Source organism: Mytilus californianus, unplaced genomic scaffold (assembly GCF_021869535.1).
Source record: "Mytilus californianus isolate M0D057914Y unplaced genomic scaffold, xbMytCali1.0.p SCAF_8, whole genome shotgun sequence".
NCBI classification, from domain to species: Eukaryota; Metazoa; Mollusca; class Bivalvia; order Mytilida; family Mytilidae; genus Mytilus; species Mytilus californianus.
Window position 1 is genome coordinate 11,777,709 of NW_026262734.1, and position 13,383 is coordinate 11,791,091.

General features: G+C 32.6%; 1 long non-coding RNA gene across 1 annotated transcript; it reads right to left on the reverse strand.

Annotated features, from left to right (window-relative positions):
- Positions 1 to 3,933: 3,933 nt before the first annotated feature.
- On the reverse strand, positions 3,934 to 12,642 carry LOC127712096 (uncharacterized). The gene is made up of 3 exons (XR_007986929.1): positions 12,387 to 12,642; positions 10,673 to 10,778; positions 3,934 to 4,491 (listed from the first exon to the last, which is right to left on the reverse strand). It is a non-coding gene; the product is annotated as an uncharacterized LOC127712096 (long non-coding RNA).
- Between the last annotated feature and the right edge of the window lie 741 nt (positions 12,643 to 13,383).

Consider the following 13,383-nt stretch of genomic DNA (forward strand, 5'->3'; position numbering starts at 1 on the left):
TAGACAGCCTCCAGATAAGAGAAAATATGGAAGAAACATCAATTGAGCAAGCCACAACCAAATTATGTGAACTTCTTAGGGAAACAGCTAACCTAACATCATCATCAAAGGCAAAATTCAACGCAAAGCCGAAATTAAAAGTATGGACGCCCGAAATACAAGTAGCGTTGAAAATTGCAAGGCAAAAATATAATGTTTGGAAACATCACGGGAGACCCAACAACAAAAGTAACGTAATGCTCCAGGAGAAAAATCAAACTAAGAAGAACGTCCGTCGGGCAATAAGAATAGAGATTGCTAAAATAAGAGACAAGGAGAAGGAAAATATTCTCGAAACAAGAGTAAAGGATACAAAAATGTTCCATAAACTCGTACGTAACAACAGGAAGAAAGGAAATGTTGTAATCACGGAGCTAGAGGTTAACGGAGTCAAATACACAGAAAGTGAAAATATCATCACTGGATTTGAGGAACACTTTAGAAATCTAGCAACATTTAATAACCAGACAGACATAGATAGCACATATCATAACCAAGTTGAAGATGATATTCAGAGTATAAACCAACTCGTGCAACGTAATAACATCAGAAACGTAACGCACAATGAAATTACAAATGCAATCAGATCAATAAACAGAGGTAAATCTGCGGACTTCCAGGGCATAACCATCGAACATATTATCCATGCAGGATCCGACATAGAAACAACGTTAGTAACACTCGTGGAATGTATCTTCAAGCACGGAATTGTATCAGCATCATTAAAAATGGGACTACTAACACCAGTTTTCAAAAATAAAGGAACAAGACAGCAAGCTACCAACTATAGAGGAATTACAGTGCTACCAGTCATAGGCAAAATAATTGAAACCGTCATCAAAGAGCGTACGAATAACAAAGTATTAGAAACACAAAATAAAAGACAGAGAGGTTTCACTGCAGGATCATCACCAATGAACTCAGCGCTGCCAATAGAAGAAAGTTACAGAGAATCCAACGACAACAACACAACTTTCCACCTGGTACTCTTAGATGCCAAAGCAGCATTTGACACTGTTATTCATAGTCATATGCTCAGAAGAGTTTTTATGGCAGGAATTGATGATGGACACTGGGGACTGATCAAAGATCTACATGAAAACGCTAAAAGTGCTATTAAATGGGAAGGAAACATCTCGCAGCCATTCAACGTTAACCAGGGAGTGCGACAAGGAGGTATACTTAGCACCAATCTCTACAAAATATACATCAACCAGCTATTAAACATGTACGAAACAACTGAGGCAGGATATAGAATAGGAAACATAAGTGTAAATAGTACTGCATGTGCAGATGACATCGCACTAATTAGTGAAGAACCAGACCAAGCGCAACTGCTTATAAACATGGCATGTGATTATGCATATATGGAAGGCTACCAATTACAACCTACCAAAAGTGTAGTCCTCAACGTAACCAACAGGAAGCGAAAACAGGACCCCGTAACAACAACCTTTACTATGGGCCCCCACGAAATGCCATCAGTGAAGAGTGCCACACACTTAGGAATCATCAGAACCACGTCACTAAAAGAAAACATGACTGCTAACGTGGAGGAAAATATAAAAAAAGCAAGGAGAAGCGCATATAGCCTCCTTGGAGGAGGATTTCATGGTCATAACGGATTAGATGTAGAGACAATGGTGCATCTATACAAAATATATGTATCTCCAGTACTTCTCTATGGTCTAGAGCTAGTATTACCAACAGCAAGCTCATTAGCACTAGTCGAAAACTTTCAAAAAAAGCTACTTAAGCAAATACTTTCACTACCAACTTGCGTAGCAGATATAACTATTAACATTTTAACCGGAATACTACCAATAGAAGCCCAACTACATATCCGAGCACTTGGACTATTCAACAACATCTGTAATCAGCCCGAAGAAAGCATAGAACACCGTCTGGTTCAACTTGTCAATTTTCTGATTTGTCAAAATTCAAGGGTTGAACTTAGTAGATATATTATTCATTATAGAATACCATATAACATTCGACATTGTATGCAATGCGCATTTTATTTAAAATGGATGAAAACGTCAACACAGTATATATTCATATTAATGACCCCATTAATTTGATCAACTTACAAAAAATAAAATAGCATTGTACGGTGATAATTTTTTGAGTGACTGAATTCAGTCACCTGATTGCATCTTTATATCACATAACTCAATAAGTACAATAGAAAGTAACATTACCATTTTATTCGTAAAATATCTATCAAATACATTTGTACTTGTTGCTTCTTAACTAAAACCTATTACTGTTAATTCAGATGAAACAGAATTCGGATTATAGATTAATACAAGCAACATATAACAGGATAACAGCTTAATGAAATTAACTCTTTATCCTGTTCATTATTTTCACAAAATGTTGACTGAATTCAGTCACACAGCATTTGATAGAAGCTACAAGAAATTGTATTAAATTAGTGTTTTTTAAGACTTAAATTACACCAAGTGTGATTACATAGTATACACATCTATAATACAGATGACTGAATTCAGTCAATACAAATTCAGGAAATATTTGTTGAAAAGACCAATTCTGCAGCAGTAAAAAAAATATTATGACTGATTCAGTCACAAAATTAGGTTTACACATTTATATTCACTAGAGCATCAACTCATAGCAATGTGTATTGCTGTTTAGTTCAGTCAGAAGGGGAATAATTTAGGGATGTCACTCTAGTAACCACTTATAAAAAGACACTGGAAATTATTTCCATGACGATTATCCCTCCCCCAATCACTATCTATTGATTTCGAAAATGCATAGTTAGTTTACAAGTTTATGTTTGTGATTTGGTCAGTTTAAGTCTGAACATTAACGGTTATTACATTAGATGTGCAGTTGTACTAGATTTTGCACATCTCATCTCCATAATGATTATTTTTCCCTCCCCCAGTCATGATTCATTGACTTTGAAACTTTTACATAGGGTCAATTTCTATACTTTAATATATCAGAATACTGATGAAAAATGGGTAAGTAGTCATTTAAGTATTGTAATTTAAATTTCAACATTTGCATAATATATATCTATCTAAATTGCACACAGGTGATTCATATCTCTGTATATATTGATTGGTTACTAATACTTGCCATCAAAATTAAGTGAATTTTTGAAAGCTGTTGTTTTAAAATGATACTGTACTAAATAAATGCTTATTCTTATGTTGTGCTGTTACACCACTGTCCCAGGCTAGGAGAGGGTTGAGCGATCACAAACATGTTTCACCCTGCCACCTCCGTTATGTGACTGTCCCAAGTCAGGAGCCTGTTGTTCAGTGGTTGTTGTTGGTTCATGTCTGTCATATTATTTTTCGTAAATTGTAATTAATTAGGCCGTTATTCTTCTCAATTGAATTGGTGTTTAATTTCGGGGTCTTTTATAGATGACTATACAGTATGGCTTTTTCTCATGTCGTTGGAGGTCGTACATGTATGCCTACGGTTACATCATTTGAACTTTCGTGGAAAGCTGTCTCAATGGTAATCAAATCAAATAGTTCCAAACTTTCCAAATTTTTTTTTTAATTACTTATTATTTTATGAAAATGAATAAAAGCAACCTTTGGGATGAACTTCACCTTAATATATTAATTTTTAATTAAAAGGGTTTTTCATTGTTTAAGAAAAAAAAAATCAAGCACAATTAACTGTTAAGTTTCATTGGTAAGAACACAATTTGCAATTTCACCAAAAAACAAAAAACACAAAATACAATGAAAGCCAGAATATACCATATGAAATGTGACAATGTTTTAAATGTAGTGTGTAACAACTAGAAGCATCAAGAAGTCTGACTTTCTCACTTAGAAAGGTTAAAAAAATTTGATAAAAACATTGCGAAAAAATGAAAATAAAATGAAGTGAAATCAATTTCAACATTTTTATTTTGATGTCTGGATAATATTATTTATTCAATGTAAATCCAGTAAAAACAATTGTTGTCACTTCATAAATTTAAAAAAAAACTTGATTTTTTTTTTCAAGCGAAAAGCGGTTAAAAACTGGATCACACTTGAGACTTACATGTTCATCTTTTATTAATGTTTTGTAGATCATCACAGTATTTAAAGTTTAAAAAAAAACTGTTTCACAATAATAGAGATTGTCTAAATGCAACATTGTGATAATATGTATCATTTTGAAATTTCTTCTTTCAACTATCCCATATTAATTTCAATTGTGCTGGCATTTTGTAAAGATTAACATTATCCCACTTAAAAGAGACAAGAATGTGTTCAGTTGTTGTTTGTTCAAGATTTTGGAATCAATGTACCAGTCTGCTACTCCTGCCCAAAATATCCATTAAACCAATCGAATGTGTTATTGTCACTTTTGTTACTTCTATCCATGGTAAATTCTCCAGACTGTCTGGTCTGATCAATATCCATTGTTCTGCTTGAAGATACTGTGGGTACTCATAGAAAGTAAAATCTAAAAAAGAAAACAAATTATTCTAATGATCTATTTCCGAAAAAAAAAGATGATTTAGATAGTGAGGATGATACCATTCTTTGTAAATGCATTTCTATTCAGAGTAACGGTACATGTTGCTTCATTTTTTTTTAATTGCGTTACTTGTAAAAACACCTTATTTCATAAAAGCATATATTTTTTTTAATTTTAAAAATTTAGTTTAATTACATCAAATACCAGAAACAGTTAATGATTTTAATTATTGCTATATGTTCAACAGTTAGCCGGATTTGTTGAATAGCATCAGACAAAGGACATGGTACAAGATAAGGGACTTATATTTTGGCAGAATATTTTACTTAAATTCTTAATTTTCCTTTTAAATTGAGGAAATGCAAAATTAATAAAATGCTCCGCAGGGCGCAGCTTGATACGACCGCAGAGGTCGAACCCTGAACAGTTGGGGCAAGTATGGACACAACATTCAAGCTTGATACAGCTTTGCATTTGGATTGTGATTAAATATTTGACACAGCATAGGTTTCTGACACAGAATGAATGTGGTCTAAGAACTTCAAAATTTTAAATTGGACATTCACCTATTATGGTCCAATATCCAAAATCTAAATACATGGTTAGATTCAGCATATCAAAGAACCCCATATATTCAATTTTGTTGAAATCAAACAAACTTTAAGTTTAATTTTGGACCCCGATTTAGACCAACTTGAAAACTGGGCCCATAATCAAAAATCTAAATACATGTTTAGATTCAGCATATCAAAGAACCCTAAGAATTCAATTTTTGTTAAAATCAAACTAAGTTTAATTTTGGACCCTTTGGACCTTAATGTCAGTGGCGTAGCTTGGCCATTTTTAAGTGTACGCCCGAACCTTGGCGAGGGGCGTGAGTGCCACCAGCAGGTTTAGGTCAGAGGACTTCCTGGTAAGAGGTTCGTTGGAGGTGAAGCACCAGGAAGCTCACTCGTTATTGAGAAAGAAATATTATTTTAAATAAATTTGTCATAAAAAACTCATCAATAGTAACATACTTTAGAGTCTAATTTGTTAATTTATCAGTTATTGTGTTCATTTGGAATCTAATGGTCATAGGTTTCAGAGAAAAATGTCCAAACCAGTCACTTTATAATATGTTTAAAGGGAGATGTGGGATTAAACACAAGCAATCGACAAAAATCCCAAAAAGCAAAGAGTTTCCATTTCAATGTTGTCATATATTAATTATTTTAACTTCATCTTATTTTCTCCAATTTTTATGCACAAATTTTGTTTATGGACACAGGAACTGATTAATGTTTATAGATGGTCAGGTGTAACATACAAATGTGTAAGGCATGTGTCTCGCCTGGGATTGCTGCTGTCAGTGTAAAAGCGGAATTTAAGAAAAAAACAAACTTTTTATTCCGATGCTTTTTATGAAATTGAACAATTAGCTGATATCCAAGTGTCATAACAATCTATGAAGGTATAAAGATTTAACATGTCACAAAAATTTAATCCAGTCTGTTAATTGCAAAAAAAATAAATATAAAATAATCCGTCTGTCAGTTAAATACAGAAAAATAAAAAAAAAATGATCTTTCAAATTTTGCTTCAGACATTATCTCTTAATCATAAAAAAGCTTCTGCCAAATTGTCATAAAATTCGATGAAGGTTTGACAAAGTAATTGATGTTTAACAAACTTTAACCTAAGACTATCTTACTGTATTATTAACTGCAAAAATAAGTCCTTTTATCAGTCAAATACGGAAAAAATATATTTTTATTATGCTCTGGATACTATCTTTTGGTCATTAGAAAGCTTCTGTCCAAATTTCATTACATTCCATGAAGGTTTGACAAAGTTATTAAATGCTTGAACAAACTTCAACCATGCACACACCAAACCTAAGTGTTGACGACGCCGACGGAATCTAAGATCGGTATGTGTCGCTTTTGCGACATAAAGGTCACAGGCTCGATATTCACACTTTGACAGAAAATGAACAAATGTATAAATAATATGATACCATTTGATTAAAAGTAAATTTCGTCACTTCTTTCTTCAATTACAAGTCATAGAGGAAAGAATTAAAAGGCATTTAACCAGATCTTTTATTTTATTTAGATTAAATATTTTTTCTCTAAAATTTATGTGTACGCCCGGGCGTTTTGACGTAAACGTAGCTACGCGCCTGAATGTAGACCAATTTGAAAACAGAACCAAAAATTAAGAATCTAAATACACGGTTAGATTCGGCATATCAAAGAACCCCAATAATTCAATTTTTGATGAAATCAAACAAAGTTTAATTTTGGACCCTTTGGACCTCAATGTGGACCAATTTAAAAACGGGGCCCAAAATCCAAAAATTAAATACACGGTTAGATTCAGCATATTAAAGAACCCCAAGAATTCAAGAATAAAACCCCATTGAAATTGGTCAAGAAATAAGCAATTTATACGAAGTATCTTCTTTTGCACAATACTGTGCAATTAAATATTTCTTGCTATTGCCCAATACTGTACAATTGACAATTTCTTGCTATTGCGCAATATTGTGCTATTGGATATTTCTTGCTATTGCGCAATACTGTGCAATTGAAGATTTCTTGCTATTGCGCAATACTGTGCAATTGAAGATTTCTTGCTATTGTGCAATACTTATTATATAATAATTTACACATCCTGTTTGGTGTGTATCTCCTACCATATCATTACTATTTGCTTTTAAATATAAATCAGAAATAACCAACTTAAAATGGAAAATTTTAAAAGAAAAAAAAAAGGAAAAAAAGAAAAAAAAGGAAACCCCCCCCCAAAAATTTTTTGAACCCCTTATGATTCATCACCCCCAAACTCAATCCCAGCCTTCCCTTTGTGGTATGGTACCTTGCAGTACAATTTCAGAGAGATCCATACACTTGAACACAAGTTATTGTCTGGAAACTAGAAAAATGTGTTTCTTGGCCCCTTTTTGGCCCCAAATTCCTAAACGTTTAGGGCAATTACCCCCAAACTCAAACCCAGTTTCCCTTTGTGATATGGAACCTTGTAGTACAATTTCAGAAAGATCCATACACTTACACACAAGTTATTGTCCTGAAACTAGAAAAATGCTTGTTTTTTGTCCCTTTTTGGCCCCTACTTCCTAAAATATTGAGGCAATTACCCCCATCATCAATCCCAGTCTTCCCTTTGTGGTATGGTACCTTGCAGTACAATTTCAGGAGAGATCCATACACTTGAACACACGTTATTGTCTGGAAACTAGAAAAATGCTTATTTTTGGCCCCCAATTCCTAAACGTTTCGGCAATTACCCCCAAACTCAATTCCAGCTTTCCCTTTGTGATATGGAACCTTGTAGTACAATTTCAGAAAGATCCATACACTTACACACAAGTTATTGTCATGAAACTAGAAAAATGCTTGTTTTTTGCCCCTTTTTTGGCCCCTAATTCCTAAAACTTTGAGGCAATTACCCCCAAAATCAATCCCAGCATTCCTTTTGTAATATGGAACCTTGTGGTACATTGTCAGAGAGATCCATACACTAACACACAAGTTATGTCTGGAAGTTACAAAAATGCTTATTTTTGGCCCCTTTTTGGCCCCTAATTCCTTTACTGTTGGTACCATAACCCCCAAAATCAATCCCAACCTTTCTTTTGTGGTATTGAACCTTATGGTAAAATTTCATAGAGATCCATTCACTTAAACTAAAGTTAGAGTGCGAAAACCAATGTGTCTTCGGACGACGCCGGACGACGCCAGACGACGACGACAACGACGACGACGACGACGACGCCAGACGACGACGACAACGACGACGACGACGACGACGCCAACGTCATACCAATATACGACCACAAAAATTTTTTTGCGGTCGTATAAAAACTACTATTTTTCGGTCAGTGTCATCACAATCCATCAAAGTTATACACTCTTATGAAGAAAAACCTTAATTTTGAATAAACAATTTTACAAAGGTATTGGCAGCATGAATGGACAACCAATGTTTTGTAATAGTGTGAATTTGAACCATATATATAATTTGATAAGTTTTTAATACTCTTAGTATGTGACCAATATTATTCAGATAAAAAGGCCTATAAATGCATAAATACAAGCAATATGGCTACAATGCATGTATTAAATATTCATTTTTTTAAACTAAAATTTCGAGAAAAAAAATATGTAGTCTTTTCAAATTTGCCTTTTTAAGATGTGAATATAAGTCTTGGATTGAATATTGAAAAATTTGACATAAGGACCAAATATAGGACTTCTTGATCCTACTTCTTTGAAGAGGTCACATGTACCATTTCAAAAGACGTTTATTTTTAAAGAATATTGACCTAATACATGTAATATTCATACTTGATATCTTAAACATATTGCTGGTATAAACCTTTGATATAAGTTTCATAAAATTCTGGCAAGAATTGAACAAATGAGAGCGCTAACAATGCAATTTTCCATATGATTAATATTTCCAAGGGCAATTGATTGGCACTGATTTTCGAACTCGTCCAAAACATTGCTAATATTTACCTATAGTATAAATTTTCAAAACTCTGGTAAGAATTGTTCACATTAGAGCATTCATTTGGCAATTTTCACCATAATTAATATTTCTAAGGGGCATAACTCTTTAAAAATAAATGAAAGGCACGGCTTTTTAAATTCGTTCAAGAAATTGCTAATTTAAAACTATGACATAAGTCTCATAAAAATCTGGCAAGAATTGTACATGTGACAGCGCTTAGTAGATAGGACGGAAGGACGGACGCCAATATTTCTATGTCCCCCGCAACGCGTTGCACCGGGGAAAAATATAGTCAATGTAAGTGGTATATTAATAGTTGGATCACAATAAATTTCTAACTGTACTACTTGAAATGATTTACCACAAACTGGTATATCGATAAGGATCGCTTTACCAGAAGCTCTGGAAAGGTATTTTTAAATCTAATTTAAATGCTGGAAACCCTTGATACATATTTGGTGATAATTAAAGTTTAGAAAAACTCAGTTTTTAAGAAGTCTAGGTCCGATGTTAGAATAGGTAACAGAAGAAACTAAACAAAAGGACAATGATACAGCAATTAACAAAGGACTACTAGCAGTTACTGACATGCCCGTTCCAGACCTCAATTATATGAAAATCAAGATTAGGAATTTAGTATCATACCATCATAAAATATACAAGAAGAACATAACATGCATTTCTTTACTTTTTGTGTGTCTATGATTGTTTAAAAAATAAGGAGATGTGGTATGATTGCAAATATGACAACTATCTACCTAAGTTCAAATGAAGTGGATGTAGGCAATTATAGGTAACTGTACGACCTTCAACAATGAGAAAACCCCATACTGTATGGCTATATAGTACCGTAATAGTTGGCTATTAAAGGACCGACATGAAAATATAAAGCAATTCAATTGACATAACTAAAGCCCTAATTTATAAAAAAACAATTTACGAAAAACAAATATGACAGCTGTGAACCAACGACAACTACTAAACTACAGGCTAGATTTTTTTTCAAAATAGGTATATAAAAACTAGAAATCTATTAAAAAGAATATGAAAGTTCTTCACACACACATAAAGATTCTAACATCAACCTCAGTTGGTATCTGTTGGATACTTGTCTTACATATCTATATTCAAACTGTATCTTCTGGGGTTGTTTTTAATAGTAAGTTTAAACAGTCAGGGTAATTTTTGCAATAATCACTTATAAATAGCAAAAAATATCAACTTAATTGGGGTGTGAATTAAAATAATTTTGTATTTTGTATTTTGTAGTTTTACTAAAATTTTAAACATACAGGTTTATATTATATCTTATTATGAGTAAAATTGAAAAAAAAGAAACCTGATTCTTTGAAATAAAATAGAATTATGATATATTTATACAAGTGATTTTCGTGTCATTATCCCAGATTCAGTACAAGGTCATCACCTGACATGACCGGTCATCCTTTAAACACAGATGTTGGTTCTGATAATTTTAGCAAACGTGATTAGTCCCTGGATCATTAGTATATATCTAAAGTTACATAACATTCAAATGTTACTGAACCACTGATTTAAGATATCACTCATTTAAGTAATTCCCCTGACTGTTAACGGTGATAAATTGATGTTATAAAAAAGAAATTTGACAAATTTATAACTTCACCTTTTTCTTTTATTTTCTTTATTTGAGGAGCACTGTTGATAATTCGAATACACTGCACCCAGGCCACTATTAGAACTTTGAGTTTTTCTTTTCTTTGGTGATTCATCTGTTTTAATACAAATAATACACAGTTTTAAACAGTGCTTAAAATTTAGTTAAAACAGTGCATACAAAAAATAAGGGTATATATAGGTCATTATCAGAGTGAATGAGAGTACCTTATGGTGCATTTTCAATAAGTTTTCCAAAAACGAGTTGACCCTGGGAGATAACGTACAACCACGTATAAAAATATGAAAAGCAAAATATCTTAAAATTGAAAAGTGTCAAGTCTAAATTTACTTTTAAGTTGTTTTGAAGTACATGTATACATAACCAATAAGGATAGGCCGCGTGGAAATAAAGAAACTTTTCAGTATTAATTTACCCACAATAATGCTTATTATATCTGTACACTTCTGATTTAAGCACTAGAGGGATATAAGTTTGAACAAAACTGGCACACAAGTGGCAGTAAGCTTTAACAATTAAACTAAATAAAAGTTATGGCTACTGGATCAAGGCAAATAAATAACCTAACAAATAATTTCTTCATATAAATGTTGCCCAATGTCCTTTATAACATCCAGTAGCCATAACTTTCATTTAGTTTAAATGAGATAATGGTTTACTTTTACAAATTGTGACTTGGATGGAGAGTTGTCTCATTGGCACTCATACCAAATCTTCTTATATCTATTGACTGAGGTCTTAAATCTTTGCAAATAGCATTCTCCGCAGACATATGCACTTATATAAAACATTCCAAACTGTTTAAATAACGGTCAGAAAGTAATAAAATTTGGCACTTATGCTACTAAGATATCATGCTAAGTAAACGTAAAGTTTCATAAGAAATACCAACATTTTGGTGTCTAATAGGCTTCAGACCACAATTAATTCCCCTTGTTCGTGGAATATAGTTCCCAAGTATTAAATTGGGTGTTTCTTGCGAACTATTCTGACTACTGATTTGTTTGAGATGTTTACTATTCAAGTGGTCCTTTCAGTTTCATATTACTATCCCTAAGAACTAAGTTAGTCATTATTCATGTTGATGGTCAATATAACCAAGGATATATAACTAAAATACTAATATACATCCTTGATAAAATGAATCATGCCAATGGAATAAAGTTAAAATAAATTTCCCCATCAAAAAGTGAGTATCGAGTTATTACTCACTTTTTTTTTACTCGATACTCACTTTTTTACTCGATACTAACTTTTGACAACTCGATACTCACTTTTTTAACTCGACACTTGGTCTCTACTAAAAGTAAATCTCGTCAATAGAACTATGAAAATTTCAATCGAATAATATTTGCCAGTATTGACAACTTGATGAGTATTATGATATGTGTGTAACTTAAAATTCTGCAACATCTCAAAATCCGAAGTGATCACATAGATCCAGCAAGGCTGAATAAAGAAATGTTAAATAAAAATGGGAATGTTTGGCTTCTCAAGACAAAACAATCCCGAATTAACTGTATACCTCCATTTCTTATTCATTAACATATACCATAACATAAAAATATGACAAACATTTTTGTATTCTAAATGAACTTGGGCAAACCTCGGTTTTTCATATTCATATTCAGAAATCATATTTTAAATATCAATGAATTTTTTTTCTCTTCATATTTTCTATGGATTAAAAAGTACATCTTACCAGAACTCTCCGGCATAAGTAAGCTTCGGACTCTTCTTCCTTGAAAACGAAATTCCATTCAGCTTATTTTCATTTCTAGGGGACTCCATCTTTCTCTTTCTTTGACCAAAGTACGCAACAGAATGACCTCGTTTACTGGTTGTGATAACAAAACACGCGCCTATATGGATATGACATAATCCCCCACTGGCCACAGCATAATCCTAAATTATTAGTGTATAGCGGAAGTTCTACAACTTTAAAGACGTAAGAATAACCATAGAAGTATTCAATATAATACTTCAATGTTATTACTGTGTCTTGGGTCAATCAGAAGGATATAACACACACTGTTTCATTAAGATTAGCATCCCCATGATAGTACTTATAATCAGATGATAAGAAACATGTTTATTGCCCACTGGATATAACCCTCTTGGTTCTATCATTATTGTCATATGGTGGTCATTATTCTCGAAATATTATATTTGTTGAAAGTATATTATATTTAAATCAAATGTTACCGTAAATTCATATTATTAAATAACTTCTTTTCACTGTTAAACTGCAAAGTTTTATGCAGCGTAATATTCTCAACTTTTTTTGGGAGAGATTTAATTTCATCTTCAGACTGAAATGCAGTTTTAAAACTTCACTTGGCAGAAAGTCTATTGAAAATAAATCAAGTCGGACTTGCTTGTTATCGTGGGTGTTCGGTTGAAATTAATAATCGAACATAGTAAGAACTGAAATCGTGACAAAACCGCATAAAACGAATATTCTGTTGAAATAAATCTTCCAGCGAAAATGTATTGTCTCAGATACAACTTTAATTAATTTCAATTTTTTACATGTATGTAGAATTGTTGAATTTGTATTACAAATAAAGGGAGGGTGTGTGGTTTGTAATATGTCGTTGAGACGACAACCAGACAACAGAAAATTTAAAGCATAAGACAGTTAATTATATTTTTATTTACTCAAATGTAAATTAGAATTCGAGTGGGTTTAAACTGCC